At 38.5% G+C, this 7,478-nt stretch overlaps 1 long non-coding RNA gene across 1 annotated transcript; it reads left to right on the top strand.

Annotated features, from left to right (window-relative positions):
• The first annotated feature begins 1,782 nt into the window (after positions 1 to 1,782).
• Positions 1,783 to 7,065, top strand: LOC129106851 (uncharacterized). Its single transcript, XR_008531863.1, has 4 exons — positions 1,783 to 1,911; positions 4,871 to 4,912; positions 5,003 to 5,036; positions 6,852 to 7,065. It is a non-coding gene; the product is annotated as an uncharacterized LOC129106851 (long non-coding RNA).
• Positions 7,066 to 7,478: the final 413 nt, after the last annotated feature.

Raw genomic sequence — 7,478 nt, 5'->3', positions numbered from 1 at the left:
TCTCCTGTCCATCCAAAACCTTCCCAGCTGGCCTGTAGTAGTCTTTTGGTCGGATGACTATCTCCATGTCCCCTCAGACGTATCCAGTAGTTTACCAACAACTGTTTCCGACGCAGACACAGTGGCATTTCTCCTGCCTCAACTTGCAGTGTACACACTGGTGATGTTCTCACTGCTCCTAAACACACTCTCAAAGCCCCAGCCTGAATGGCATCCAGTCCTGCAAGCACAGATTCAGCTGCTGATCCATACGCCACACTCCCATAATCTAGCCTTGATCTAATTAGAGCTACATATATGTATTTCAGCGATGCAGCATCAGCTCCCCATCCCACTCCTGCAAGACATCTCATAACATTTATCATCCACATTTCTAATATGCTCTCTCCAAGTTAATCTCTGGTCCAAATACACTCCCAAAAAACGAAAAGTTTCAACTCTCTCCAGGTTATTACCATATCATTTCAGATTATTGCCTTCCCTGAGCTTCTCTTTTCTGCTGGCTATGAACTGTTTGAAGCCACTGTAGGATTATTAACATTATTAGTATTATCAACCCACACATGCTGATTCTTTACTTGACTGTACACTGAGTTCATCCCTTACCTCTTCCCACTTCAACCCTCTCATACCCAAGTGGTGCACTGCTGCTTTAACAATAACCTGGATCCTTTCAGTTTTAGATTGAATCTCAGATGTTGCATTTATCAGCCCTGCTATGAATGTTACCAGTTTCTTCTTCTCCCTCCATACCTTTCTCTGCTCTTGTTGTTTGTCTGCAGTTTGCTCTATATCATGTTCTCCACCCTTAATCGGCTTTTTCTGCTCAGCTTTCTTAACTGCTTCTGCATAAGAAACGTTCTCCTTCACTTTGATCTGCTGCACCTCCACCTCTCGTCTCAATACTTCACATCCCCAAAAGGCAACACTATGATGACCTCCACAGTTACAACACTTTAGTCTCACTCCCTCGCCACACTTCCCATACTCATGTTCCCCACCACACCTAGCACATCTTCTTTTTCCTTTGCACACCTTAGACAGTTAAAGCACCTCCTAGGCTTTGGTATGAATTCTCTTACATTGTATCTCATGAATCCATAGTATAGCTCCTGAGGGATAATCTTGGTGTCCAACTCAACTAAAATGGTTTGCGTCTCCATTTTCTTAACTCCCCTTGTCATTCTTTTAACATCTTTGACTGATTCATTCCGCATCCTCAAGTTCTCCACCAGTTCCTTCATGCCAACACTGTGAGGGTCTCCGGTAATCACCCCCTTGCAGCCACCAACCTTCTTCTCCCCCACTCTTCCTACTTCAGCAACTTTGATTTTTCCAACAAAACTCATTTTCTTTGCCTTCTCCGTCTGCGCTTCAGTATTACAGCCAATAAGCAGGTTTCCATCTCCCAAAACTCTCGCATATTTCACTTCTCCAACCTGCCCTCTAATGATTTTAGAGGATGGACTTTCTTTACTCCCCCCTCTCCTTCAAATCGTACCACAACATTAGGCAACCCAGCCGTCGGTCGATCCCCTACAAAACGTTCAATACTCAACCCTACTACTATTAAGTCCCATTGTCCTCACATCCAAAGTCAGTGTTGTTTAGTCAGATGAGTCAAAAACCGCTCAAATACAAGTTGTGTGTGTGTCTCTCTCTCTCTCTCTCTCTCTCTCTCTCTCTCTCTCTCTCTCTCTCTCTCTCTCTCTTCGTTTCCACAGGATCCGTAAACGCAACATCCAAATATTTCCTTCACTGGCGGATCGTGTTTCAGGTGAAAGTGAAAGTGAAAGTGTTTTCTGCTGGTATAAATATCTGTATAGTCACTGCGTGCTGAGGTATAAACTGCTCTGTTTAGTCTCTGGACTCACATTCTGCCTTTGACTTCGTCTTCAAGTTCAACAACAGGTATGAGTTTCTCTATGAAGACCGTTTACATGTTTAAACAGCACATTTTGTTCTTATAATTGTTGATTATAACCTTTTTTTACAGAATACAAGAATTATTGTAAAATAAACTGACAAGATTTCTCATGAAGTCATTTTGCATCAGTCACAAGTTAAAGTTCTAATTGGGTTTGATTTAGTTTCAGTTAAATCCTGTTTTTTGGTTAAACTCAGTAGTTCATCTAGTTGTTATGATTATGTCCTCTCAACCTCCAAAATCCGGCGTCGGGATTGAAAAGTATGTTTTCTTCACATTGCAAGCCTTTATCACAGCCAGACACAGTATAAATACTCCTCAGAACACAGTTATCACATAAATACTCAGTATAAATACTCAGAACACAGTATAAATACTCAGAACACAGTATAAATACTCAGAACACAGTATAGAGACCACAGTCTGTCATCATGCTGACCAGCCCCCCCATGTGGATATACTGTACATTTTTTTATTTGTATTCTTATTTTTTATTTTATTCTATTTTTATTTTTATTTTATTGTATAATATGTGTATTTATTATCTGTTTCTGTGTAGTTGAGCTGCTGCAACACTTGAATTTCCCCCATGGGGATCAATAGAGGAATATAATAGTAAATACACAGAACACAGTATAAATACTCAGAACACAGTATAAATACTCAGAACACAGTATAAATACTCAGTATAAATACTCAGAACACAGTATAAATACTCAGTATAAATACTCAGAACACAGTATAAATACTCAGTATAAATAGTCAGAACACAGTATAAATACAGAACACAGTATAAATACTCAGAACACAGTATAAATACACAGTATAAATACTCAGAACACAGTATAAATACTCAGTATAAATACTCAGAACACAGTATAAATACTCAGTATAAATACTCAGAACACAGTATAAATACTCAGAACACAGTATAAATACTCAGAACACAGTATGAATACTCAGAACACAGTATAAATACTCAGTATAAATACTCAGAACACAGTATAGAGTCTGTCATCATGCTGACCAGCCCCCAGTGGATATACTGTACATTTTTTTATTTGTATTCTTATTTTTTATTTTATTCTATTTTTATTTTTATTTTATTGTATAATATGTGTATTTATTATCTGTTTCTGTGTAGTTGAGCTGCTGCAACATAATTACCCCATGGGGATAAATAGAATATAATATAAATACACAGAACACAGTATAAATACACAGAACACAGTATAAATACTCAGAACACAGTATAAATACTCAGTATAAATACTCAGAACACAGTATAAATACTCAGTGCATGTCACAGGTGTACTTTAGGACTTTAATACAGTTGGACAGTTGGAATGAGCTTTATTCAGGATTGAACAAACAGAAAGAAACAGGAAACGAGCTGAGTCACGCAGAGAAGTCCAACCGGGAAAACAGCCAACAGCCACAGGAACAGACAGAGAGACCAGGAGGAGCAGAGGCTAGACTAGTGGTCATCATGAGTATTACTGCACTGATGATTACTGTGTCATTATTAATATTACTACAGTGATGATTACTGTGTCATTATTAATATTGTCAGTGATGATTATTATTAATATTGCAGTGATGATTATGATTACAGTGATGATTACTGTGTCATTATTAATATTACTGCACTGATGATTACTGTGTCATTATTAATATTACTACAGTGATGATTACTGTGTGTCATTATTAATATTACTACAGTGATGATTACTGTGTCATTATTAATATTCGTACAGTGATGATTACTGTGTGTCATTATTAATATTACTGTCAGTACAGTGATGATTACTGTGTGTCATTATTAATATTACTACAGTGATGATTACTGTGTCATTATTAATATTACTACAGTGATGATTACTGTGTCATTATTAATATTACTACAGTGATGATTACTGTGTGTCATTATTAATATTACTACAGTGATGATTACTGTGTGTCATTATTAATATTACTACAGTGATGATTACTACAGTGATGTGTCATTATTAATATTACTACAGTGATGATTATGATTACAGTGATGATTACTGTGTCATTATTAATATTACTACAGTGATGATTACTGTGTGTCATTATTAATATTAGTACAGTGATGATTACTGTGTGTCATTATTAATATTACTACAGTGATGATTACTGTGTGTCATTATTAATATTACTACAGTGATGATTACTGTGTGTCATTATTAATATTACTACAGTGATGATTACTGTGTCATTATTAATATTACTACAGTGATGATTACTGTGTGTCATTATTAATATTACTACAGTGATGATTACTGTGTGTCATTATTAATATTAGTACAGTGATGATTACTGTGTTATTATTAATATTACTACAGTGATGATTACTGTGTGTCATTATTAATATTACTACAGTGATGATTACTGTGTTATTATTAATATTACTACAGTGATCATGTGATCAGACGTCGCTTCAAGTGACGCTTCAGAGGAAAGGACGTCTCATTTCTCTTAAAACACATTTCCTCGTTTCCTCTCTCCTCGCATGGTTTCCTCGTTTCCTCTCTCCTCGCATGGTTTCCTCGTTTCCTCTCTCCTCGCATGGTTTCCTCGTTTCCTCTCTCCTCGCATGGTTTCCTCGTTTCCTCTCTCCTCGCATGGTTTCCTCGTTTCCTCTCTCCTCGCATGGTTTCCTTGGTTTCTTCCATGCATCCCTGGTGGGTGGGACTAAGACGCAAGAAAAAGATGCAAGTGAGGGAAACGAGGATACAATTAAGAGACTTTTTTCTTCTACATGTCATATTTAAAAATCAGCTCAACCAGGAAGACATGATTGTTTGTCCTGAGACCAGCAGGGTTTAGAATATGGCACGGTGAGCCTCCATTGAATATGGAGCTCCAGTCTGCTTCACAGTTCATTAAAATTTGATCTCGGTTTTTATGTGACTGCAGATATGGGAGGATCCTCCAGCTCACCCCCTCCACCCTCTCCATGTAAGATCATTTTTGTAAATCATTCATAAAAAGTTACACAAATGTTGTAGGATTGTTTCATTTCATATGAACATGTGTCCTTCTTGTCAGTTTTCAGTGACCCATGGAGGACAATAAACTGGGGGTGAGTGTGTCTCCGTCCTGAAAGTGAACTTAATTACTGAGGAGAGATCTCCAATTACCAAAGCATGCTCACTTAATACAATTCATACTCGAGAATTTCTAATTTGTGTGCAAAAATGAGTAATGTGTGCTCTCAAATGAGTAAATCATGCTCCTGAATTACTTATTTAGGTTCTGAATTAATCATTTGTGTGCACGTGTTAATGTTATATAATACTTCTGACATTTAAATTTGCCCCTCAGGTAAACAGTGTTGCTGTTGTTTGCACTCTCAGCACTGAGAGTCAAAATGCTCCCGATCCGATATTGAGCACCTTTAAGTGATGTCATAGATGACATAATGTTGTTTAGCTGCCAGAATCCAACCTATATCAAGTCCAAAATCAAACAAAACCAACATTCATGTTCAGTCAAATCCTTTGCTGCATTGGTATTGGTCAACTCCACTCATATATGTTACCAAACTAAATTCTAGTGGTATAAATTGAAGAATTAAAAACCTGAACAGTGTTTTAAAGTCACTCAGCACTGTGAGCCAAAGTGTCCTTACGGAGCTTACCGTAGCTGTATCACCTGCTGCTGAGACCGTTCAGTACCACAAACTGGTTTACTGGACTCAGCTGCTGCTAATACCAGCTCAGGTATATACTGGGGGACACACCTCCTGTAGCTGCTGAACTTCTGCATGTATGCCGATTCCAAAGAATGTGGCAGTGTTGTGATGATGTTGGTGGTAGTGTTTCAGAGCACCAGACTCCCTTCAAAGAACCTCTCATTTTACTGCTGAATTCATGATGCATCCAGCATTAATTCTTTCATTACATCATCACGAGTCATCTAGTAGTTGAGCATTGTTTCAGTTACTGTGAGGAACTTTCATTTTCTGTTGATTGTGTCGGTCTTTTGTCGGTCCTGTTGGCGGTCCCTGTGGACTAAAGTGGTAGTGTTTCAGAGCACCAGAGTCCCTTTAGAAAACCTCTCCTTTTACTGCAGCAGGGTCTGACAGTCTGACCCACTCAGTCCTGGTTCTGGTTCTCCCGTGCCTCCCTTCCCTCCAGGGTGTCCAGTAATACGTCCTGGGTCTCCAGCAGCGTGGTGTCGGTGACGGCTCCTAGAGAGGAGAAGCTCTGCTCCTGGAGGAGGAGGAGGAGGAGGAGGAGACGCTGCTGCTGCCAGGAGCTGAGCTCTCCTCCTCCCTCCAGAGCTCCGACTGCAGGTCGAAGGCTACAGTGAAGCCGGATCTGGGTCTGTCCATGGTGGACTGGTCTCTGCTGGATCTGGGTCTGTCCACGGTGGACTGGTCTGGATCTGTCTGTGGAGTCTGAGCTGAAGGAGTTTCTGGTGAACCTGCATGATTTCATCAGGTTTCACCAGAATCCGACCCGGTGGCTCCGATAACGAGCTTTAAGAATAACTTTATAGAAACAGAACATCTTCTCTCTGATGGTCTGGTTTACTGATGGAGGCCTATAGAGGATCAGGACTAAACAGAGACTGGTTCAGGACCAGTTAAAAGTTCCTCACAGTGACTTTAAGTAAAACACAAATTGCCACCTTCACCTCTATAGCAGCACATTCTGTTAGTTTGTCCTCTTGTGGTCTGAAACATCCAAAACTGAAACAAAATCAAACTTGGAAGTTTGATATATTTAGAGGTAATACATACAAATCAAAAAGAAAAGAAAGAAAGGCACAAAAAATAGTTTGAGACATTGAATTTATTTTGCGTGTCTCACAGAAACATCCTGAGTAATTCACATTTGCTGTGTGGTTGTTGTTAAAGTCTTATGTAATGCATGTTTCCCTCTCTGAGCAGAGACAAACAGAGCGCTCTGCAGTATGTAAAGGACTATGAACCTCGGACTGAAGGCCGGCAGCTCAGGATTCTTCTTCATGGACCGGTTGGAGCTGGAAAGTCCAGTTTCATCAACTCCGTTGAAAGTGTCTTAAGAGGCAGAATGTGCACCAAGGCTTTGGCGGACAATTCCTCTGGCCACAGTTTTACCAAAGAGGTATGAAGACATTTTGATTGTGTTGATAGATAAAACATGTAGTATTGTCGCTGGTAGCAGTTTTAATAAATAATAATTGATTAATACTAATAATTAAATTATAATTTATAAAAGTATGATTGTGCTCAGCCTACGCCATAAGCCACCATTAGTTTAACCAACAAAATTTGAAATAAGCTTTAATTTTGGATGTCACCCAATTTTGGAAAAAAGGAACAACTTAAACATTTGAAATTAATCAATTAAATATTTTTAATTTGCTACAGAGTTCTTGTCATGGTGTACAGGAACCTATTATTTCATATACACACAGATCAAATGATGGAGTTCTTTATAAATAAAATATTTATTTGACTAACTACATAACTAAACTACTAAATCAAATCAAATTTTATTTATACATCGCCTTTCGTGCAAAATTACAATACAAT

The sequence above is a fragment of the Anoplopoma fimbria genome, chromosome 18 (genome assembly GCF_027596085.1).
Source record: "Anoplopoma fimbria isolate UVic2021 breed Golden Eagle Sablefish chromosome 18, Afim_UVic_2022, whole genome shotgun sequence".
NCBI lineage: Eukaryota > Metazoa > Chordata > Actinopteri > Perciformes > Anoplopomatidae > Anoplopoma > Anoplopoma fimbria.
Note: the sequence above shows the minus strand (reverse complement) of the source record. Positions and strands in the feature narration are given on the sequence as shown.